Raw genomic sequence first — 26268 nt, forward strand, 5'->3', positions numbered from 1 at the left:
TGATTGATTGATGTGATGGATCATAGAGATTCTTTTCTCAGGATTCGCAACACGTGATTTTTTCTTGAAATAAACATGGGCCCACAACTCCTAGCCTGGGTATCAAATCGGTGCGCCAGGCGTGGTGTTGGAACTGCAACGACAGCGCGGTCGCAAGGGTACAAGTCTTTGGTCGAACCAACTCATATCTACGGGATATGACTTAGGGTTGTGCAAAAATGCCAATTAAAGGTTACCAAAATTTGACGGGGAGGATTGCAAGAGTCTAAGGAATGGTATGGACTAGGATACGGGCTTGACAGGTCTGCTATATGGTTTATTTCGCTACCAAAAGTGGTGAATCAATAATTGATATTTTAACACTGCTGATAATGTTCTAAGAACATTCATATTATGTTTAAAATAGTGTATCAGCTTAGCATTGATAGCAATTTCGATAAATTGAGTTTGTTTGAGCGATTGATGACGACAGCCATAATTGCTAATTTTGGCAAGAATCATTGACGGGTGGCAATAATCATCGGCACTTGGCAAATTCAACGAAAATCAGCAGCGTGTGGTGATACTTGATGAAATTCGTCAACATTTGATGAATGTGATGATGACAAACGCTTGACAGCAATCATCAACACTTGACAACAATTATTAACGTGCTCAATCTTGATATACATGATATTCTTTGAGAAGCTTTGCTTGAAAATTTGCACATTTTATTCATTCTCATGAAGGAGATTACATGACTTCATCTTTTATGTTCCTTTCATCCCTCTACTTGTCATGCACCCTTTTGATTAGGAAGCATTATTCTAAGAATCTTCATAATCAAAATCTTGATGTTGCGACATTTAACAAATATACTGACGCTACATTTCATATTGATCGTCCTAGATTAGCATTGCCCCCATTCTTGCACTAATCTGGCCTGTGTGCTTTGATTTATTCTTTTATTTCATACACTTTCCTTATAACAACTTCACCTGTATCAATCATCTTCTGTAATTTATTCTTTAAGATGAAACAATTTTTCATTCGATGTCGGAGGAAACGATGGTAATAACAATAATCACCTTCACTTATTTTCTTCATTTCCTTTGGATGTTTCGGCCATGGCAATTTAATCTTTTTGGCTGCCAGCAATTTTTTCAGCATAGGAAGTATATCATCTTCCTCGAATGAATACTTCCTACAACCCTTGGGCTGCATACATTCTTTCTTCATTTTCTTGGCTGTATGTCCATTCATGTTTCTTGTATTTGAACCTCCTTACTCATTCTGTCAATTCTTCGTTTCTCTTTCTTCCTTAGTCATATCAATTGGATTTCTCCTGAGGTACGAAACCAACTGGCTTATATAAAAGTCAGACACTTTTATAATAATCCTTTCTAAGTTGCAAGCCTCTGTAATCAAATCTTAAAATGTTTATATATTCAAATCCACGAGACTTAACGCAATACTCGACATTATGCATTCCGAGCATAGCATAACTTGTTCTTTTTCTTCTTTCACCAATCGCAAACATGATGTCCCCAGGATTCTCCATCGATTAATAAATTCTCTAACTGATTCATCCTCTCTGTGGTAAATAGAAGCTAAACCATGACTGACTTCTTTAGAGGATGATTCAATAAATTGTGAATCACAACAAGAATTTCTGAGCGAATCCATCGCTACCGGCAATTCTCTTGTCGCAACAGCCTTCCCTTTATCTTTTCTAATATTTGGTGGATCTCCTACAAATGTGGCATTCATAGTCGCTTTCTTATCTCGTTTCTTATCCTCTTTCATTACTATTTTACCTTACTTTATCATTCTCTACAACATATCTTTTAACGTAAAATAAATTTTCTGTCGGATGTCCAACATAATGATGATAACGGCAATATCTCTTGTTTTTAGTCATTTCAACTTCCCCTGGGCACTTGGGCTTAGGTAACTGAATAGTTCCGGCAGCCAATAGTTGTTTCATCATTGGTATGACATCTTCTTTTCAAAATCATACTCTTTATGATAGTCATTTAATTGGGTTCGCTTATCATTTACTCAATCTTTATATTGATCTGAATCTTCTCTCTTTCTTGCTTCTCGCTTATTGTAGAAAGTATTTTTCTTTCTTTCTCAAACAATGGTATTTACCAGTAATCTATTTGATCCTCTCCCATCTGTTCTGATCTAAAATGTTGGCATTTTCCTGGCCATTAGGTCCAATGTATGCACTTTTGTTACTAATTCTCAAAAAGTTTTTATATTAGTGCTAGTGAGCCCGAAGGCAATTCTCGGCTCCATAGAATTTAAACACATGTTCACTTAATCCTTCTCTTCTGGCAACTATCTGCATGAAGCCCCCAAAGTTTTCCACCTATCAATGAATTTCTCTGCAGGTTCATTTTCTTTTTGTCTGACAGAAGCCAATTCCGCAACACTGATGTCACTCTCTAATGAGAAGAAGTTGGATATGAACGCGTCCTACATCTGTTCCCATGTCCACATTGATCTTACTGCTAGGCTGAAGTACCATCCAAATGCTTTACAGTCAAAGAAGACCCAAACAGCCGAAGGCAATATTACGGTACTATAGAAAAATTCCCCATGCTTGTAATGAAGTGCATGAGATGTTCCTCTGACGATCCGTCTCCATTGAACTTTTAAAAATCAGGATGTTTAAAATTGACTGGAAAGGGAATGTCTTCCATCTCTCTTAGGTATAGAGTTCGGTATCTGAACCTTCATGTACCCTCAGGTTCCCTTTCTGACTTGACTGCTTCCTCAACGACTTGCCTCACTTCTTCTTGAATCATCACTCTCATAATAGTGGCGGATTCGTGCAATCCTGTTCTCGGTGGCTGTGACCCTTTGGGGTGATGTTCTTACTCATTTGCGTTATTGGCTACTGGGGGCACTGCCATTCGGGCTACGTTATGTGCAAGAGTTCCTAAAGCCTCTCAGAGGTTTCTGCATTCTTCCATCAGTGCTCTCTGTGCCAGTGCCATTTTAGCTATGCGATCTTCTGTAGTCGGGGAGGGCCCTTAATTTGTCCTGGCCATATAGACAACAGCCTCTTCATTCCCTAATGAAGCGATAGTCGAGGATGAATGTGAATGCATTAACGTTATGGGGGTTGCTGAAAGAGGAGACTTGTTAGATCTCCCTATATTTCCAGAGTAGCCAATTGATCAAGGTGACATGAAGATTGGTGATGTGGAGATTGCCGAGCCTGTCAGTAATGACTTACCTTTCTTTTCCCTTGTCCACCGAGAGTTTCTAGTAGGCAGAGTAGGAAAATTGTGTATTGTTGAGGGGATGACAGTTTGCTTAGGGTAAATTGTCTGCGGAGTGAGTTTGGGGTGTTTCCTGGCTGTATTTCGTGTTATCAGCCCCCTAACGCTTCTTAGTGGTGAACTTACCATGGCAGCAGTGACATTCTGGGTTCTTGTCCTCCTACGAGTAACAACGATCCAATCATTTCTTTCTTCATGTGCTACTGGTGAAGCGGTTATGACTGCAAAAGTTGCTCGTGGTTCTATGCGCTTGACTGACACTGATTTCCCTTGTGACACTCGGCCCGTTCATCGACATATTCAATAATAAACCCTATTGTAGTGAAGTAGAAGAATGTTTTCTTCTGAATGATTGCCATTGGTTGATTGTAATTTCTTTGAATCTGTATTTAGGAAATACAGCATAAGTCAGTAATTGAATTAGATTACATTCTACTTTGGAGATGAAAGGGAGGATGTTCCCACTGAGAGTCGCCATTTTGTCATCTTAACGACGCCAAACAATGGTGACCGTCCTCGGTACAATCCTTAAGTTAATATTAAGTGAATATGATCTCCCTAGTAGAGTCGCCATTTTGTTTCAAATAAGAAACAAATGCATTCGATTTGGGGATTTTACTCACTTAATAGTCAACAAAAGGAAATAAAGAAGACAATCACTGTATTTGTTTATTCCGAATTCATTTACAGCCTTTCTCCCCTTTGATTCCAAAGTAAAATATTTACAAATTATAATACAAAAATTAGAATGCAAGTATTGAATCATGGTTTTGAAAAGGCCAAGCTATCTGTCCTAGAGGGGGGGTGAATAGGACAATGCCAAATAAAACTTAAAATAACGGAATTAAAAAGAATATGATAGCCAAAGTAAAGCACAATGCAGGAAAGTAAAATAACCTCAAAATTCAGATCTTGAGAGGTTGATACAAATGTTTTTCTAAGGACAGCCTTACACCAAAAACCAGAGTTTATGGTAGGACAACCTTATTTTTAGAAAGATCTTTGTATCAAATCTCAAATCGAAGAGGAATACAGAAACAAATACAAACTGAATTGAAATAAATTGTAATAAAAAATGTATTGTTCTAGGGACAGCCATACACCATAAAAATGGCAGGGCAACCTTGCTGGAACAACTTTCAAAAGAAATTAAATATCAAGCTGATAAAGGAATAGCAGAAAATAAATTCTAAACTATTACAACATTCTCACAATGCTTGAATTAAATGATTACAACATTCACCACCATACATACATCCCACAAAATAATTAAAGATTAGAAAAATAAATCATTCAACCACAACACAAGGGTTTATAGTAGTTCGCCTGTGTGTTCACCAACTGTTAAACAACAGCCACACAAAATGCTACTCCACTCCTAATATCCTCACACAGGGGATATTAGCATTCACTAAAGATAGGTTTTCCCAGGTCCACACAAAACCTTTACAATTGTGTCTTTGTATGTGGGCTTATACAGTTAAAAAATCCCACTTCTGAGTTTTCCTGGCTCTCCTCAGATAACCAATATAACAAGATTTTTCTGGCAAATCTTGAAAGAAACCAAAACAAAAAGGAATTTACAATTAAATGTAAAATACCTGATTATCTCTTTCGATGTAGAAGCCCGGTAGAACCAAATCAGAGTAGATGATTGAATGTCCAAGTTCAATGTCCAGTACTCAATTACAATGGTTCTAATTCTAATAGATTTTAAATTAAACCAAATAGGGCTTGCCTTAATTGATTTTTATTCCAAAGAAAGGGAATAACAATTCCTCTTATCAAATTAGATTGGAATAATAGAAAAAAATCAATTAAATAAAGCTAAGGAAAGAGAATATTAAATAAGCACACTTAGCTTAGATGGAGCATAGAATTATCTCTCAGAAGTTTGACGAAGATTGGCTTGAATAAATTAATTAATTCAATGATTTCTTCTGAGATTCGTGCACTATTTATAGGTGAGCAGATTGTGTTCTCGACTGGTCTAGGGAGCTCTTCGACTAGTCGAAGCAACAATAGATATTTGAAAAATTCGGCAGGATATGCTCTGACCGTTCTACGACTGGTCGTATGTTTCCTTCGACTGGTCGAAGAAACTATAAACCGTTGCTGGAATTCGAGTCGAAGATGTTCGACTGGTCGAAGATGTAGTCGACACTGTTCCTACGACTGGTCGAACAAATTCCTGGACTAGTCGAAGCCTAACAGATTTTATCCAGAATTTGTAACAAACTCACGACTGATCGAGGAATTTCTTAGACTGGTCGAAGCAAGTCTAGGACTAGTCGAAGAAGGCCTAGGACTAGTCGAAGAATAGACCAATCACATGTAAAATAAATATTCGGTTTATGTATCCGAAATGACCTACTTCTAAGGTCAACCTATGGTCAGTCAAACCTCAATCATGAAGTAAAGGACATTGAAACATTAGGAACAAGTGACCTTGAAGAATGAGCCTTGAAGTCTTGATGTAGATCAATCTTGAAATCTTGATGTAGCTCAATCTTAAAAGGGTCTTGAGTTCTTTACCAACTGCCTTGTACTTTTCTTGAAGTCTTGCAGCTTGAGTCTTGTCTTGTGAGCTTTGCTTGTTTATGAATGTTGATCCTTGAGAGAGCTTCACTTGTGCAAGTTATATATAACAGTGATTTTGGCACCACAAATTTGACAACAGACAGGGATATAAACTATAGCACTTATAGGTTTTCAATACATTTCGGTGTGTTGGCATCAATGCATTAGCATGACAAATGTCTTGATTGATCCTTCGATCTAATCCAAAGCCTTTCATTGATCTCTGATTGCTGTAGAAATCATGCATATGTCACTGTACATGGGTGACATTATGCTTAAGAAATAATCACTGTGCGCTGGCATACAATCACTGTGCACTCGTGGGCATTGTGCACTCATTCATGTTGTGCGCTGCACACCACTCGTTCCACACAACAAGTGCGGACGCTACCTATATTTGCCTGAGCTCCACGTCTCTCCTTCTCCTTCACTTGAATCTCGTGTTAATGACCCATATAGAGGGGTGATGGGGTATATATAGCCTTTTCACATGTGTGAATGCACCAACGTGTCCATTGTGCACTGACCCTTGTGCGCTATCCTTTGTGCAGACCCCTTTGTGCACTGACCCTTGTGCGAAGTTCATTGTGTAGCCCAATCTGATGTAGTGCACAAGACTCTTGCGCACAACATAAATCTCTTTCTTTTTTATGACTCAGCATGGCTAAACTTACTGGACATTCTGGACCGATCTTTGATACTATCAAAGACCTATCGATAATATCAATGGACATAGCCCCTTAGATAATATCGAAGCTGAGTAAATTTGAGGCGATTTCTAGATTTTTCCAAGTCGGTGGGAAAGGAGGTGTTGCAAAACTATAAATAGGAGTCTCTAGGGCACTCCTAGGGATCATCTAGGGTTTGAGGAGGGGAGAAAAAGTGTGGAGAAGCTGTCGCGAAGAGTTTTTCTACCTTTTCCTTAATTATTTTTTATGCTTTTCTTAAGAGATTTTAGTTCAATCATGTCTATGGTCGGCTAAACCTCTTAGATAGGGCTAAGTGTTGAGGGTTAAATATTGCATATTGGACTCCATCTATTACTTGGTTCAATGAACATGATAATGCTTAATGTTCTATTTTAATCATGTTTGTGTTGCAAGGTGAATTTAAGAGCTTGGGTAGAAAAGGATGTTAAAAGCATAGATTTAATGCTCAAGAATCACCAAAGCCAAGATTGGATTTGATGAAACTAAGAATGAAGAATGTACATACTAAAGATTTAAGAAAACCAGGTCAAGAATGAAGAAAATCAGAGTTTTGAAGTGAAATTGCATAATCCTCGACCAATCCTGGACATTGCTCGACCAGTCGAAGCTCGACCGGTTGAGGTGCCTAGACTCGATCTCCATCAAGTAAAACAACTAAATTTCCATCCTGCTCTCCCAGTCGAGGGTGTACCATGACCGATCGAGGATGGCATGGTTGGATGATGTGAGAGCATTAATTATGTTCTAGTTTGATTATAATGAATACTTTCAGTTTTTAATAGTTTGTTGTGACTCAAATTACAATAGATTTGTGATATCTTTGAGTATGTTCTTTTCATGTATTGAGATTGTGAAATTAGGAAATCCTGTTGTTCTCCATCATCCCTTGGGCATGGTTGGATGATGGAATCATCCCTAACTTTCACAATTCTCCCAGATTGGTTATAAGATTAGTAAATCCTCTTGTTTGCCTTATCTCATGGGCATGGTTTTGTGATGGAATCACTTCCAACTCTCACACCTCTCAACCATTAAGAACTAGGTCAAAGGAAGTTCAGATATGATTTTAGAGAGATATCTTCCAATTGGATAGGATGGGACTCCGATTCCAATCGTGTGACTTGAATCAAGCATAGATCTCCCTGATCTCTACAAGTGGATCCTTAGAAACCCTAGTTTCCCACCTTTAAATTTCTTAAGTTTTTTTTATTATATCTCTCACAATTACTCTTAAATATTCTAGATTTAGGTTTTCATCTTTTTTCTAGTTCTTCTTCTAGTTGCTTTCAGAAAATACACGAGATTAGTCCCTATGGATTCAACCTTAGTCTCACCGAGATTATTACTACATCAAGACCCTACACTTGGGTTTGTGAACAAGTTTTTGCACAGTTGCTAAGGACTAACGGTTCCATTTTTCTGAGATTAGCTAGTTTTAGAATTAGGTTAAGATTAGGGTTTTTCTATTTTCTACTTTTTAAAATAGGGTTTGTTTTCTATTTTTAGAATTTTTTAATTCTAGGATTTCTTTTATTTTTAGAAACTAACTTACTTTATAATTCTAGGTTTAGAAAGTTTCCTTTTCCCTCTTCGGTAACTTTCTATTTTTTGCTTTTAGAAACTGACTTATTTTGCATTGTTTTGCAGGATTTTAATTAGGAACTTCTAAGTTGGTAACTTCTTTCCAATTCCATCTCTCTTTCTATTTCTAGATTTCTATTTCATTTCTCTCTTTTAGGTTTAGGTTAGAATCTGAAATTGAGGGCTAAGATTTTTTCATGCCCAAGTGGGTCCGTGATAATACTCAACGTCTTTTGAGTGAAGAAGGATTGGTTGAGGGGTTATCTATCCATCACAGGATTAGACGCCACTCAAGATCCTCAGAGTTAATTGAGGTTATGGCTGCAAATCAATCGATTAATCAACCGGGAAGATAACCTCAACCTAGGGTTGTGGAAGTCCAAGATGAGAATGAGGTGCATTAAGCACCCCCACCTCATACTTTACAAGATTATTTATAACTGGCGTGGTTGAGCACGCCCTCATGCATGGTTTTTCAAAAAATATGGGACATATGTACATTAAGCCGGGGGTGAACTAACTCCTTCCAAAATTCCATAGACTTGAATCTAAAAGTCCATATTTGCACTTGAAAGAGTTTGATGAGATTATATCCACTTTATATTTTCTAAACGTGTTTGAGGACACGGTCAGACTGAAATTCTTTCCCTTTTCTTTGAAAGAGAAAGCTAAGACGTGTTTACATGTACTACGTCCCAGATCTATTGGCACATAGAATGACATGATAAGGGAGTTCATGAAGATATTTTTTTCACATCATAAAACAAACACCCATGAAAGTCAATCATGAACTTTGCCGAAAAGGAAGATGAAACATTCTTCCAATGTTGGGAGCGGTTCAAGGATCTTGTTAGTTCATGCCCACAACACGATTTTGAAACGTGGTGCATTACACACTTCTTCTATAATGGTTTGACATTTTCCATGTGCCAATTGGTTGAGACAATGTGCAGTGGGGAATTCATGAATAAGAATGTCGATGATGTGTGAGACTACTTGGACAGACTTACTGAAAACGTACAATCATGGGACACTTACCGAAAATCAAGCACCACTATTAGGCCCACTCAATCAAATGAGAGGGGTGGATTATACCTTCTAAAAGAGGATGATGATATCAATGCTAAAGTGTCTAATCTCATAAGGAAATTTGAGGCAATGGAACTAAAGAAGGATAAGGTTAAGGAAACTATTTACGGTATCTATGCTTACAACATTCACACAACTGAAAATTGTCCAACAATACCTTCCATTCAAGAGGTGTTGAATGAGAAATCCAATGCCGTGAATAATTACCAAAGACCTTTCAATGAACCTACCTCCAATACATACAATCATAGTTAGAGAAATCATCTAAACTTAGTTGGAGGAATGGACAAACTACTACCCCTCAAGGTTTCTTTAATCAAATTTCAATTTAAGAGAAATGTCAAGAGGATCCGGTTCTAAAACGTCTTCAAAAGCAAGAGCTTTTCAATCAGGAGATGTTATAAGCCTTTTGAGACTTTACAGAAGCCATACAAGGGCTTGACACAAGGAATACGGTTGGGAATAAGGGGAGCCTTCCAGCTCAACCTCTTCCTAATCTAAAACCACAATATGAAGTCAGCAACTCGAGCTAAATCTATCACCACTCCAGTTAGGGCTGAAAAGCCTAATGACCCGAAAGAGGATAATAATGATAGACTTAACATTTCTCCACAAGAACTAGAACCGGAACTTTAAGGCAAGCAATTGCCCCATTCCCCTAACGGTTGGTTGTATCAAAACCTCTCTCTAACTCTGAGGATATTCTAGAGGTGTTGAAACAAGTGAAGGTCAATAGTCCTCTAGTTGATATCATAAAACAAATACCTTCATATGTCAAATTTTTGAAAGACTTGTGTATGACTAAAAGACAACAAAGTATCAAAATGAAAATCTTTTGACTGAAAAGTGAGTGACATCATAAAGCAAGATGTGCCACAAAAGTACAAGGATCCTGAGCTATTGAGGGTCAAATATTGCATATTATCCCCCATTTATATCTTGGTTTTATGAACATGATAATGCTTAATGTTTTATTTCACTCATGTTTGTGTTGCAAGGTGAATTTAAGAACTTGGATTGAAAAGGGTGATAAAAGCATGGATTTGATGCTCAAGAATCACCAAGGCAAGGGATGGATCTTAGAAGGATAAGATTAAAGAATTCACATGCTAAAGATCTAAGAAAACCAAGTGAGGAATGAAGAGAATTAAATATTTGAAGTGAAGAAAAGGAACCTTGAAATTGTCCTAAAAATAAACATATTCATGAAAGTGTCTTGAAGAAGCATATTCAGAAACTCTGGGTCATTCTGTGAAATTGCGCAGAGTGAAGTCTATTTTGGGAAACTGCATAAATTTGAGACAGTTTCTAGATTTTTCCAAGTTGGTGCGAAAGGAGGTGCTGCAAAACTATAAATCGGAGTCTCTAGGATGTCCCTAGGCATCATCTAGGGTTTGTGGAGTGGAGCAAAAGTGTGGAGAAGCCATCGCCAAGCATTTTTCTCCCCTTAGTTATTTTCATATTTTTCTTAAGAATTTTTAGTTCAATCATGTCTATGGTTGGCTAAACCTCTTAGCTAGGGCTAAGAGGTGAAGCTTGTAACATGATTGGGATATTTTCTTTGTTTTGATTCATGTTTGATTGGACTCTCTTGGATTCTAGTTTGCTTATGAAGGAATATTTTTAGTTTTTAATAGTTTGTTGTGACAAATTACAATAGATCTGCGATATCTTGAGATATCTTCTTTTCCTGAATTGAGATTGTGAAATTAGGAGATCCTGTTGTTCACCATCATCCCTTGGGCATGGTAAGATGATGGAATCCTTCGTAACCATCACAATTCTCTTATGATTGGTTGTGCGATTGGTAGATCCTATTGTTTGCCTTGTCTCTTGGGCATGGTTAGGTGATGGAATCACTTCCAAATTATTACAGCTCTCATCCATTGATGATTACATCCATGAGAAGTTCAAAGATCTAACAAATCTCTTCATCCTTGAATCAAGCAAGGTAGCATCCTGAGAACCTACAAGTGGATCCTTGAAAACCTTAGTTTCCCACCTTTGATTTTCTTAAGTTTTTCATTAAATCTCTCACAATTACTCTCAATCACTTTAGAATTAGTTTTACATCTTTTTCTACTTTTATTTCTAATTGCTATCAGAATACGCACAAGATTAGTCCTTATGGATTCGACCTCTGTCTCATCAAGATTATTACTACATTGTGACCCTACACTTGGGGTTGTGAATAAGTTTTTGGCGCCGTTTCCAGGGACTAACAGTTGCATTTTTCTATGAATAGCTAGTTTTGAAATTAGGTTAAGATTAGGGTTTTTCTAATTTCTATTTTTAGGGTTTTCTGAATTATTTTAAAAACTAACTTAGCTTTCTATTTCTAGGTTTAGAAGTTTTCCTAATTTGCTTTTAGAAGCTATTTTTTTTAGAAACTTTCTTAGATCTACTTTCTAATTATAGGTTTAGAAACTTTCTATTTTCTCTCTTTAAAAACTTTCTAACTTTCTGTTTTTAGAAACTAGTTTACTTTCCTAATTTGTTTTTAGAAACGTTCTAATTTTAGAATTTCTATTTTTTTTTTTTAGAAACGGACTTATTTTGTTTTGTTTTGCAGGATCTTAGTTTAAGAACTTCTAATTTAGTAACTTCTTTCTAATTCCCTCTCTCTCTCTCTCTCTCTCTCTCTCTTTATTTCTATATTTTTATTTCCCTTTCTTTCTTTTAAGTTTAGGTTAGAATCTGAAATTGAGGGCTGAGAATGTTTCATGCCCAAGTGGGTCCATGACAACACTCTACGTCTCTTGAGTGAAGGAGGATTAGTTGAGGGGTTATCTATCCATCACAGGATTAAACACCACTTGAGATCCTCAGAGTTAATTGAGGTTATGGTTGTCAATCAACCGGGAAGACAACCTCAACTTAGGGTTGAGGAAGTCCATGATGAGAATGAGGTGCATTAAGAACCCCCGCCTCATACCTTTCGAGATTATTTACAACCATCGGGAGTGAGCACGCCCTTATGCATGGTTTTTTCAGAAAATATGAGATATATGACTAGCCATGGTTGATCCAACTCCTTCCTAAATTCCATCGACTTGAATCTAAAAGTCCATTTCTACACTTGAAAGAGTTTAACGAGATTATAACCACTTTATATTTTCCTAACGTGTCCGAGGACACAGTCAAACTAAAACTCTTTCCCTTTTCTTTAAAAGAGAGAGCTAAGATGTGGTTGCACTCACTACGTCCCTAATCTATTGACACATGGAATGACATGATAAGAGAATTCATAAAGAAATTTTTTCCACATCATAAAACGAGCACCCTTAAAAAGTTAATCATGAACTTCGCCCAAAGGGAGGATGAAACATTCTTCCAATGTTGGAAGCGGTTCAAGGATTTTGTTAGTTCATGCCCACAACATGGTTTTGAAATGTGGTACATTACACACTTTTTTTATGATGGTCTGACATCTTCCATGCACCAATTGGTCGAGATAATGTGTAATGGGGAATTTATGAATAAAAATGTCGATGATGTGTGACTTGCTGAAAATGAACAACTATGGGACACATACCCAAAATCAATTACCACTTTTAGGCCCACTTAATAAAAGGAAATGAGTGGATTATACCTTCTGAAAGAGGATGATGATATCATTGCTAAAGTGGCTAATCTCATAAGGAAATTCAAGGCCATGAAACTAAAGAAGGATAAGGTTAAGGAAACTGTTTGCAGTATTAGTGCTTGCAATGTTCACACAACTAAAAATTCTCCAACAATACCTGCCTTTCGAGAGGTACTAAATGAGGAATCTAATATCGTGAACAAATACCAAAGACCTTTCAATGGACCTACCTCCAATACATACAATCCTAGTTGGAGAAATCATCTAAATTTCTGTTAGAGGAATGGACAAATTGCTACCCTTCAAGGTTTCTTCAATCAAATTCCAAATTAAGGGAAACCTTAAGAAGAACCAGTTCAAAATTCCACACAAACTCAGGAGCTTACTCAAGCAATATGAGAACTTACAAAATTTATGCAAAAGATGGATTCATGTGTTACGGTTATAGAAAGGGGGATGCTTCTTATTCAACCTCTCCCCAATCCTAAATCGCAATATGAGATAAGTGATCCAAGCTCTTCAAATTAGATGGAGTAATTTAAATCTAACACTACTCTTAGGAGTGGGAAGACTATTGACAAAACCATTCCGGTTAGGGTTGAAAAGTTTAAGGACCCAGAAGAGGACAACGACGATAGATCTAGCACTGCTCCACAAGAATTGGAACTGAAACTTCAAGGCAAGCCGATTGCCCCATTCCCCATTGGTTGGTTGCACCAAAATCTCTCTAACTCTCAAGACATTCTAAAGGTGTTGAAACAAGTGAAGGTCAATATTCCTTTAATGGATGTGGTTAAATAAATACCTTCATATGCCAAATGTTTAAAAGACTTGTGTATGACCAAAAGACAGCAAAATATTTAAAAGAAAATCTTTTTAACTAAAAAAGTGAGTGTCATCCTAAAGCAAGATGTACCACAAAAATACAAAGATCCCGGTAACCCAACCATACCTTGTATTGGGAATTACCGAATTGAGCACGCACTTCTTGACTTAGGAACGAGCATAAATCTGATTCCTTAATCAGTCTACAAACAGTTAGGTTTGGGTGAATTAAAACCCACCCTAACCACATTATAACTTGTTGATCACTCAATTCATGTACTGAGAGGGATAATTGAGGATGTTTTGGTCCAGGTTGACAGATTCTACTACCTAGTAGATTTTATCATCCTGTATATGTAACCCATCAGTGACATGAGCACTCAAATTCTCGTGATTCTTGGTCGTCCATTCCTCACCACTTCAAATGTAATCATTAATTGCAGGAATGAAGTCATGAGTATGTCTTTTAGGAATATGACATTGGAATTGAATATCTTTTTCAACATAGGAAACCAGTTAGAGGATAATGATGAATTCTATGACATTAACATGATTGACTCTTTTGTGGAAGATAGAACACTTTTGACCTTATCCTCTGACCCTTTAGAGACGTGCCTGGTCCACTCCCATTATTTTGATGATGATATGATTAGGGAGATGGGGACCATATTGAATACTATGCCGGTACTTGAAGTTAACTGGTGGAGGCTACAATTCGAAGAATTGCCCCAAACTAATGTAGTGCCTCTACCTTCTAACCTCAAGGCACCAAAGCTTGACATAAAACCTTTTCCCTTTGATTTAAAATATGTCTATTTAAGTCAAAGTAAGACATGCTCGGGGGTGATTTCTTCCCACCTTGAGCAAGAACAGGAGAGTATGCTCATCTCTACTCTCATTGAGCACAAAGGAACCCTTGGATGGTTGATTACAGACCTTAAGGGAATTGACCCTTTCGTTTGTACTCACCGCATTCATCTAGAGGATAATATGAAGACTTCATGACAACGACAACGTAAATTAAATCCAAACATGAAGGAAGTGGTTAAGGCTAAGGTTCTTAAACTATTAGATGTAAGTATCATATCTGATAGTCAATGGGTGAGTCCAACTCAGGTGGTTCGTAAGAAGTCCGGATCACCATCATAGCCAATGCCAACAATGAACTCGTGCCAATTAGGATCACTGCTGGTTGGAGAATGTACATTAACTATAAGAAGTTGAATGCCATCATAAGGAAGGACCACTTTCCTTTACCCCTTATCGATCAAATTTTGGAAAGGCTAGCTGGTCTCTCTTACTATTGCATCCTCGACGATTATTCGGGCTACAATCAGATCACGATAGCCCTTGAAGATCAGGAACAGACCACATTTACATGTCCTTACGGCACCTTTGCTTACCGAAGGATGTTATTCGGGCTATGTAATGCCCCCATCACTTTTCAGTGATGCATGTTGAGTATCTTGCTGACATTGTGGGGCAATATTTAGAGGTCTTCATGGATGATTTCTCAATATTTGGTCCATCCTTCAACAAATGTTTGGAAACTTTAAAAAATGTGCTGAAGCGATGTGAGGAAAAGCATTTGGTACTAAATTGGGAGAAGTTTCGTTTCATAGTTCATAAGGGAATTATCCTTAGACATATCATCTCGTCCAAGGGAATTAAGGTATATAAGGCTAAAATTGATCTTATCTCTAACCTACCTCCACCCAAGAACATACGAGACATGAGAACCTTCATAGGACACACTGGGTTTTACAAAAAATTCATAAAGGACTTTAGTCACCTCTCTTGTCCTTTATGTAATCTACTTCAAAAGGATGCACCATACGAGTGGACTGAGCAATATCAGGAAGCTTTTACTAAGCTTAAGGGAATGTTAACCACTGCACCTATCATGCAGCCACCCGATTGGAGCTTTGAACTTATGTGCGACGCGTTTGACTATACTCTTTGGGCTGTTTTATGCCAGAGAAAAGAAAGGAAACCCTATGTTATTCATTACGCAAGTAAAACTCTAAATCCTGCCCAAGTGAATTAATCGATTACGAAAAAGGAACTTTTAGCCATAGTGTTTACTTTGGACAAATTTAAGTCCTACTTGATCAGATCCAAGATCGTCGTTTACACAAGATCACACAACACTCAAGTATCTTCTTTCTAAGAATGATGGTAAGCCTTGCCTGATAAGATGGATCCTCCTACTCCAACAATTTGATTTAGAAATAAAAGATAGAAAGGGAGTCGAGAACGTAGTGGCTGACCATCTTTCCCACCTTGATATCTCTGATTCACTTGAAATGACACATATCAATGACATGTTTCCTGATGAACAATTGTTTAAAGTCTTTCATTCACCTTGGTTTGTTGATATTACTAATTATCTTGCCACAGGTTTCACGTCAACACATTGGACTGCGCAAGATAAGAAAAAATTCTTCATCGAGGTTCATAAGTTCTTTTGAGATGATCCATATTTGTTTAAATATTACCCCGACCAAATCTTAAGGAGATGTGTGACAGATAATGAACAACAAAGTGTCATCTCCTTTTGTCACTCATAGGCCTATGGTGGTCACTTTCTGCTAAAAAGACCATGACTAAAATCCTACAGTGTGGTTTTTACTAGCCCACTATGTTCAAGGACACTCATGAGTTTTAAAAAGCTTATGAGCATTGTCAGAAGTTGAGATCATTGTCCCCGTCAAAATATGATGCCTCTGAACCCCATTCTGATCATTAAAGCATTTGAATGTTTAGGCATTGATTTCATGGGACCATTCCCCCAATCTTTTGGGAATTTATACATTTTACCTGTAGTAGACTATGTTAATAAATGGGTCAAAGTGATTCTATGCCAAAACAATGATTATTAAACTGTCATTAAATTCTTAAAAGAGAACATCCTTTCCAGATTCGGAATGCCTCGAGCCATCATTTGTGATGGGGGCTCACATTTTTATAATAGGGCATTTACAAACTTAATGAAGAAATATGGCATTTCTCACAAGGTGAGCACTCCATACCACACACAAATAAGTGGGTAAGATGAGATTTTCAATAGGGAGATCAAACACAATTTGGAGAAAATGGTTAACCCTAATTAAAAGGATTGGTCAATTCGATTGACCGTTACTTTATGGGCTTACCGTACCACATTTAAGACCCCTATTGGAATGTCTCCCTTTAGACTTGTCTATGGGAAGGCTTACCACTTGCCTATAGAGTTGGAACATAGAGCCTACTATACTATTAAAAATCTGAATTTTAACTTGGACAACGTTGGCTCACTATGCAAACTTCAGTTAAATGAACTTGAAGAAATCTGAAACGATGCATACAAGAACTCGAGAATTTTCAAGAACAGGATGAAGGTGTTTCATGACCAACACATTCAACAAAAATCATTCACACCAAATCAGAATGTCCTTTTATATAATTCTCGGTTACATCTCTTTTCGGGCAAACTACGATCTCGTTGGACCGGCCCATTCACTATTACTAATGTTTATCCTCATAGGGCTGTCGAGATTTCGAATCCAAACAATGGCAATGAATTCAAAGTAAACAGACATCGATTAAAGCCATTTGTTTAGAAATTTGATTCAAAGGACATGTCCATACCTCTGAATGATCATGTGTACCAGGATTGATCTCTTAGTCTGATGGAGGTATAGGTAGGTTTATCGTTTTATTGGGAATAGGATAATTTATTTTCCGTTGTTTTAGGATAGTTTGCTTTTTGTTGGTTTAACTCTTGTGCTAAACCACCTTCACGCTGAGATCTTTTAGAAAAAACTTCAAAATTTCTTCATCAGTGTAAGACCCGTATCTAAGACCGTAGCGTTCTGTAGACTTCGGCGGTCCTCCCTGTCAAATTTCGGTGACCCGTGATCTGTAATTGCCATTTGTGCACGACCATGAGTTACATCCTATCGATCTGAGTTGGCTCGGCCCAAGACTTGTATTATTGCGACCGCACCGTTGCCGCAATTCTAACGCTGCATCTCGCGCACTGATGTGATACCCAGGCCAGTAGATGTGGGCTCACATTTATTTCAAGAAAAATACCGCATAAGAGAATCTCTACCAAATGTCAAATCAATCTCATCAATTAATCAAAGTACACAGCCCATCAATTCAAGTACTCTATCCCATCCCTAACTACACAACCCATCCCCAAAGTTAACTCTCTCTCTCTCTCTCTCCACCCATGCCTTCTTTACACCCATCACCCATCACTCCACCCATCATCCATCACTCCTCTCTCTCATTTCTCACTCTCCCAAGCAACTCCCAAGGAGATGACGTCCAAGCTTCCCATAGAGAAGATATGGTGTGGCTCACTTCCTACCCCTCCTAATCTCCCATCTCCACCCTTTAATCTCCATCATCCTCCATCAAAGAGAAAGCCTAGGAGCTAAGGAGTCCAAGGAGCCTAGAAGAAGACAATCCGTAGGTGTTCATAGCGTAGATCTTGATTTTTAATGTAAGGCCCACTTGTGATGGGACCTGTTTGGATGTACATGTTGTAGATCCTAGAGGGACCCATAGTGGGAAGGTCCCTCCATCACGTCGTCTCTCTCTCTCTCTCTCTCTCTCTCTCTCTCTCTCTCTCTCCCCTTCTCTCTCTTCCTTGTATGATGCCTGCCTTATGGTATGTATTCTATCCACACTGTCCTTCTAGTGGACCATCCATACCATCCATCAAGTGGGCCCACATAGGTCGTCAAATCCCACTACAGCGTGAGTGAGGGGTGGTGCATACCCACCTGCTAAAAAGGGAGGCTAAGGACACTGCTACCAATGTCTAAGGCTATAGCGTCCCAACATACACCTAGTAGAAGGGGGCTGTGGGACCACAGGAGGCCCCACCCTTGATGTATATATTCAATCCACACTGTCCATCCAATTTCCTAGCTCATTTTAGGTGTTGAGCCAAAAAATGAAGCCTAACCGAATCTCTGGCGGGCCATATTGTGGAAACTAGCAGTTTTGGGTGATATTATTTGTTTGGACCCACTATGATGCTTCTACGCACCGAAACATATTCGATATGGGGCTTGTTAGACCTGTCCCGAGTCCAAGAATCCAACAAACAGAGTGGATCTCTTGATGTGGGCCCCACCCATGAAAAAATGTGAGAAATTTCAAAAGCGAAGAGAGAAGGAAGTTGACGCCGCTACTACCAGCGTCTAGAGGTCGTTGCAGTAAGTAGCGTCCTGCTATTTGTAATAACGGACAAATCAATGGGCCCCACCATAGGCCCCACCATGATGCATGTTGAACATCTAGACTATCCACGTGATAGGTGCCCTTTAATTATTGGGATATCCCAAAAATTAGCCATACACGAAACATAGGTGGTTCACACTGCAAAAAGCAGGAGATTGAACGTCTACCATTGAAACCTTTTTTTTGTCACAGAAGTTTTGGATCTATATGAAATTTATTTTTCCTCTCAATTCAGGTCTTTTTAACCTTATGATCAGATTAGGTGGACAATAAACATTATGGTGGGACCCACCTCCGTGGAACGGATTGGCTAGTGTAACTCACGCGGCTATATAGCTACTGTAAATGACGTTAGCAAGTCATCTGGGTCTATGTTTATCCACACCGTCCACTGATGGTAGGACCCACATTTGATGCACATGTTCTGTCCACTCCATCCAACTGTCCAATGGCTAGGATGGTGGACCCCACCATGAGGTATGGGTATTATCCTTACCGTCCATCCCTTGCTGGAACGTGGACCCCACCCATGTGGCCACCTTGAGGTTTGTATTGCATCCCACCGTCCAGCAATGAACGGTGAGCCTAATGTATGTATTCTAACCATTTTGTCTATTTGTAGGGCCCACCCTGCACGGGTGTAGCTAGCACCATCTAGTAGGGACTGGATGGTGGGCCCTGGCATGATGTATGGGTTGTATTAGCACCATCCATCCCAGGACGGTGGGACATCCCACATGATGTATCTATTTTGCCATGCTGTCCAGACCACCTAGACATGGGCCCACCATGTCATACATGTTTAGTCCAAGCCGTCCATCTGAGAATGTGGACCCCTTAGTGATGTATGTATTATTTTTACACCATCCACTTGGATGAGATACATGCAACATCGTGGTCCATAGAGCACCATTTAGTAGTGAAGTGGTCCCATGCTCTTTGTGAGTGACATATTGCATGTATGCATGGCACGTTAAATGACTTGAATTCATAGCATGTGTGTATGTACACGTGAGACGCATGACTATTTAGTACTTGTAATAATTGTATGCATATGTACATGTATGATGAGTGTGTGATAAGGTGCATGACACCACATTATGTGTTATACATGCATGGATGCAAGTAATACATGCATGAGTGATGGGTTATATTGAATGCATATGTGACATATATGGGATGCACACCTGATCCGTGGATAAGCTAAACCGTGGTAGGAAGGCATGTGCAAGGCTTAAGGTCGAGTAAGCACTCACTGGGTAATATTATTTGAATGCATGCCTGCATAGGAGCTTCGCCATACATGTGAGAGTATTTTATGCACCTTCACGGCCCCCATCAATGTGATGTATACGTGGCCATGAGTGAGGCCCAATGTGATGTTTATTGGGCCCAAGTGATGGGTCCCATTGTGATGCATTTGAGGGCCAGACGATAGGGTCATTGTGATGTATATTAGGCCCATGTGAGCAACCATTGAGATGTATATTAAGCCCATGTGAGAGGCCCACCTGCTGTATATAGGGCCCGTGTATGAGGCCCAATGTAATGTTTACGCAGTCCGTGAGTGAGGCCCATGCGATGTGGCCCATTGATGTATACAAGGCCCGTGTGATGACGCCCGATGTGATGTATATGTGGCCCTTAAGTGAGGCCCATTGTGATATATGTTAGGCGCTTGTCTGTGGCCATGGGCCCACTATATGTTTGGCCCTATGAGGGCCACTCTTTGGGAGAAATGTTGGTTGGATGTCCACATTAATAGGCAATGATGGTTAAATGTCCACATTATGACCTTCCCTTAGGCCTCGTTAGGCTGATTATCGATGTCGATTATGAGTATGTGATAGCATAACATCATGACACATGCCCATACGCAACATCTGTAAGTTTGTTATGAGATGTGGTTAACCATTGCATATGTCACAGGGCAGGTTGTTCATGTGACTCCCTTATAGGCGGAGTCATCCCAGATGAGTGCATGGTATGTACAGGATTGATGCATGATTAGACTATGTGACTCATGCATCTCGCATTTTGGGACATGACTACTGTATGCCCTAGCGACATCAGGCCGTTGCCTCCATAGGTATGTCGTGGATAGCCAGATGGGATACAGAAAATCTGTTACTAGCATCGGGGTGCCATAGATATCCCTGGGTGAAAATTCCTAAACCTCCGTATCCAGAAGAAGTTCCAATGTCTAAACCAAATGGATATATGAGCGCTAGAGTGCCGAATACCAGTAGGCTGCGTCTCCCACTGTGTCGTAGTCTGTTGGAAAGGGGTGTGGTCTTACCCGCCTAAGGGTAGGGGGCATAGCTAGGCTGAGTTTGACTAGCTCATAAATGGGTCCTCTATCAATGTGCCAGGTAGATATTGGTTGATTACTGGCCAGGCGGATAGTGAGGTCTCTTTCACTTATATGGTTGCACTTCCAGTGGGCTGCGATTGCATGTAAAGTGTACTAGACCCCTGTGATGATCCCAAAGATGTACAATACTGATATCTAGACTTATTGAGTAGGAGTTGCATACTCAGTATTTTACTTATTCATTCATTTATTCGCTATCCACTCTGGCTGGTGGTTCGCAACTAATTGATATGTGTACCTCCACAATGGCTAGGATTTCAGTTGGTGCATGCGACTAACCTGAGATCAGGAGTCTACCACATTAAGTCTGACTACCCAAATTTAGGTATAGGATTGGTTTAGATAGAAGTACCTTGTGATGGACCCCATAGCCTGCGATACTACGTACTATCATCCTGCCTTCACACTCCAGCTTGGTCATTTCATTCGCACCACATATTGCATTACATCCGTGACACATGGCATTTTAGGTTGCTATGTTTCTGCATTTATATGACCGAGATGAGGTTGATGGTATTCATGGACTAGTCAGGATTTGTATATTGCATTGCATCTCAGTATATGATTTTCGCTTACTGTGTCTCCCCATTGCATAGCCAATCTACATTGCTCCTCAGTATGTGATATTGACTTATTATATTTTTACATCACATAGCCTGGATAAGGTTGATGGTATTTATGGACTTACTAACATGTTTTTGCATTACTCTGATATTGTACGATTTATGGATTGCCAGTATTTCTTCTTACTCTGATATTTATATGATTGGCATGTGCATCGCACGCACTTACACCACCCTCTAAGCTTTTTATAAGCTTATGCAGGATAGATGCATGCAGGTGACGTTAGGTCACAGCAGCATTATATTCAACTGTTTATATTAGTGGATATGTAATGATGATGTTGCCTTTGTGATTTGGGTAAACTTGTGGTTACGCTTATTATAAGTTAAATGTAAGTTGGAAAATCCTCCTTGTATGATCCCGAGATCGAAATTTGACATATGGGCACTGGGAGCTGAAAATGGGGTACTACAGAGGTTGTTGGCACCGGATTCGGCAATCGAAAATTTTGTGAGCTCGGTTTCCGAGTTTGGGGCGTGACAATCAGGTACTATCTTTCCATCAATTCTCCTTCAATTACATTGTCTCTTTTTGTAAATCATGCTTATTTATTTTACAATGAGGACAATGTAGATTTTAGGTTAGGGGTGGGAGATTAGGTAACTTAATCAGTGTTTTCTTAGTTTTAAGCAAATTTTACAAAAAATTTAAAAAAATTTCAATGTTTATCTATTTTGAAAGCGAAAAGTTGTGTATTTAAGAATGTTTTAAGTATGATGATAAGATAAAAATTGAATTTTGAATTACTGAAGTCTAGTCATCTAAGTAATTTATCACCTAAGTTCTTGCACTCAATTGATTAAGATGAAGTTTGAATATCATGTTAATCTAAATAACAAGACATGTTCAAGTTGTTTTCTATGAATAATGCTAGAATTTCTGATTATTAGTATGTGAATCATTGATAGATGGTGAGAATCAAGTCTGGAGAATTTTATCCACCTTAAAAGATGAAAAGAACCAGTTAAAAAATAGGAGATCGTAAAAAAGGGTCATGTGTGATGAAAAGATTGAAAAAGTTTGAAAAAGAATGAAAAAAAAATCTGAAAGAAAAGATAAAAGACTGAAAAGATTGAATGAATATAAATGACCACCAATATAAAATAAAAAACTGGAAAAAGAAGGAAAAGGGGATAAGTTCAGAATCAATACTCGAGTTTTCAACCAATCTTATAGTGATGAGCAGGGCTAACATGATGTAATGATAGTATCCTTATAGAAAGTAAGTTGATCTTCACTGCGTACATTGAAAAACTTGATATGCGAACAATGCTCTGATTTAATGGATAAAGAACTTTTTTGATTAGTTTTTTAAGTGATTCGACTCTAGGTTTTTAAAATCCCACTTTCTCATCATTGAGTCCACTCATTCATACTTGATTACACAAAAGATTGTTTTCTAAAAGAAGGTTTGAACTTTACACATTAAAGTTCATTTCATGGATACTTTGCTTAGGACTAGCAAAATGCTGGTTGGGGATTGTGTTGTGGGTCAAATATTACATATTATCCCCTATTTATATCTTGGTTTTATGAACATGATAATGTTTAATGTTCTACTTTACTCATGTTTGTGTTGCAAGGTGAATTTAAGAACTTGGATTGAAAAGGGTGCTAAAAGCATGGATTTGATAATTAAGAATCACCAAGGCAAGGGATAGATCTTAAAAGGCCAAGATTGAAGAATTCACATGCTAAAGATCCAAGCAAACTAAGTGAGGAATGAAGAGAATTAAATATTTGAAGTGAAGAAAAGGAATTCTGAAATTGTCCTCAAAACAAAAATATTCCTAAAAGTGTCCTGAAGAAGAATATTTTAAAACTCTAGGTCATTCTATGAAATTACACAGAGTAAAGTCTAATTTGGAAAACTGCATAAATTTGTGGCAGTTTTTAGATTTTTCCAAGTCAGTGAGAAAGAAGGTGCTGCAAAACTATAAATAAGATTCCTCAAGACATCCCTAGGCATCATCTAGGGTTTGTGGAGTGGAGCAAAAGTGTGGAGAAGTTGTCAAGAGTTTTTCTCCTCTTTCCTTAGTTGTTTTCATACTTTTCTTAAGAGTTTTTAATTCAATCATGTCTATGGTTGGCTAAACCTCATAGCTAGGGCTAAGAGGTGAAGCTTGTAGCATGATTGGGCTATTTTCTTTATTTTGATTCATGTTTATGATGAACTTACTTTAATTTTAGTTTGATTATAAGGAATACTTTCAGTTTTTAATGGTTTGCTCTGACTTAAATTACAATAGATCTGTGATAGCTTGAGATATCTTCTTTTCATGAATTGAGATTGTGAAATTAGGAGATCATGTTGTTCACCATCATCACTTAGGCATGGCAGGATGATGAAATCCTTCCTAACCTTCACAATTCTCTTATGCTTGATTGTGTGATTGGTAGATCCTATTGTTTGCCTTGTCTCCTGGGCATGATTAGGTGATGGAATCACTTTCAAATCATCACAGCTTCATCCATTGATGATTAGATCCATGAGAATTTCAGAGATTTGACAAATCTCTTCGTCCTTGAATCAAGCAAGGTAGCATCCTGAGAACCTACAAGTGGATCCTTGGAAACCCTAGTTTCCCACCTTTGATTTTCTTAAGTTTTTCATTAAATCTCTCACAATTACTCTCAATCACTTCAGAATTAGTTTTACATCTTTTTCTAGTTCTACTTCTAATTGCTTTCAGAATACTCACAAGATTAGTCCCTGTGGATTTTACCTCGGTCTCACCGAGATTATTACTACATCACAACCCTACACTTGGGGTTGTGAACATTAGCCCAACCATCACTTGCGTAATTGGGAACTACCAGATTGAGCACATACTTCTTATCTTAGGAGCAAGTGTAAATATAATTCCTTACTCGGTCTACAAATAGTTAGGTTTGGGTGAATTAAAACCCACCCTAACCACTTTACAACTTGCTGACCGCTCAGTTTGTGTACTAAGAGGGGTAATTGAGGATGTGTTGGTCTAGGTTGACAAATTCTACTACCCGGTAGATTTTATCATCCTGGATACGGAACTCATCAATAACATGAGCACTCAAATTTCCGTCATTCTTGGTTGCCCATTCCTTGCCACTTCAAACGCAATCATTAATTGCAGGAATGGGTCATGAATATATCTTTCGGAAATCAAACATTGGAGTTGGATGTCCTTTTTAACACAAGTAAACAGTTAGAGGATGATGACGATTTCCATGACATTAACATGACTAACTCTTTCGTGGAAGATAGAATTTTTATGACCTTATCCTCTGACCCTCTAGACACGTGCCTGGCCCACTCTCATGATTTTGATGATGACATGATTACGGAGACGGGTGCCAGGCTTAATACCGTGCCGGTACTTGAAGTTAACCGGTGGAGGTCATAATTTGAAGAATTACCCTAAACTGATGTAATACCTCTACCGTCTAACCTCCAGGCACCTAACCTTGACCTAAAAGCTTTACCCTCTGATTTAAAATATGTTTATTTAGGCCAAGATGGGACATACCCGGTGGTGATTTCTTCCCACCTTGAGCAAGAACAGGAGAGTATGCTCATCTCTACTTTCATTGAGCATAAAGGAGCCCTTGGATGGTCGATTGCGGACCTCAAGGGAATTGACCCTTCTATTTGTACTCACCGTATTTATCTTGAGGATAATGCGAAGAGCTCACGACAACCACAATGTAAATTAAATCCAAACATGAAGGAAGTGGTTAAGGCCGAGGTTCTCAAACTATTAGATGTGGGTATCATATACCCTATATCTGATAGTCAATGGGTGAGTCCAACTTAGGTTGTTCTTAAGAAGTCCAGAATCACCATCGTAGCCAATGTTGATAATGAACTTGTTCCAAGTAGAGTTACTACTGGTCGGAGAATGTGTATTGACTATAGGAAATTGAATACCATCACGAGGAAGGACCATCATTAATCAAATCTTGGAAAGGCTAGCTAGTCACTCATACTATTGTTTCATTGACGGGTATTTGGGCAACAACCAGATAGAGATAGCCCCTAAAGATCAGGAAAAGACCACGTTCGCATGTCCGTTTGACACCTTTACTTACCGAAGGATGCCATTTGGACTGTGTAATGCCCCCGCCACCTTTCAGTGATATATAATGAGTATTTTTTCTGACATGGTGGGGCAATATTTAGAGGTCTTCATTGATGACTTCTCGGTCTTTGGTCCATCCTTCAAGGAATGTTTGAAAATTTTAAAACATCTACTAAAGTGATGTGAGGAAAAGAACTTGGTACTGAATTGGGAAAAGTGTTACTTCATGGTTCGTAAGGGAATTGTCCTTGGATACATCATCTCGTCCAAGGCAATTGAGGTAGATAAGGCTAAAATTGACCTTATCTCTAACCTACCTCCA

General features: G+C 38.5%; 1 non-coding gene across 1 annotated transcript; it reads right to left on the reverse strand.

Annotated features, from left to right (window-relative positions):
• Positions 1 to 12515: 12515 nt before the first annotated feature.
• On the reverse strand, positions 12516 to 12622 carry LOC131238379 (small nucleolar RNA R71). The gene has a single exon (XR_009167782.1). It is a non-coding gene; the product is annotated as a small nucleolar RNA R71 (small nucleolar RNA).
• Positions 12623 to 26268: the final 13646 nt, after the last annotated feature.

Source organism: Magnolia sinica, chromosome 2 (assembly GCF_029962835.1).
Source record: "Magnolia sinica isolate HGM2019 chromosome 2, MsV1, whole genome shotgun sequence".
NCBI classification, from domain to species: Eukaryota; Viridiplantae; Streptophyta; class Magnoliopsida; order Magnoliales; family Magnoliaceae; genus Magnolia; species Magnolia sinica.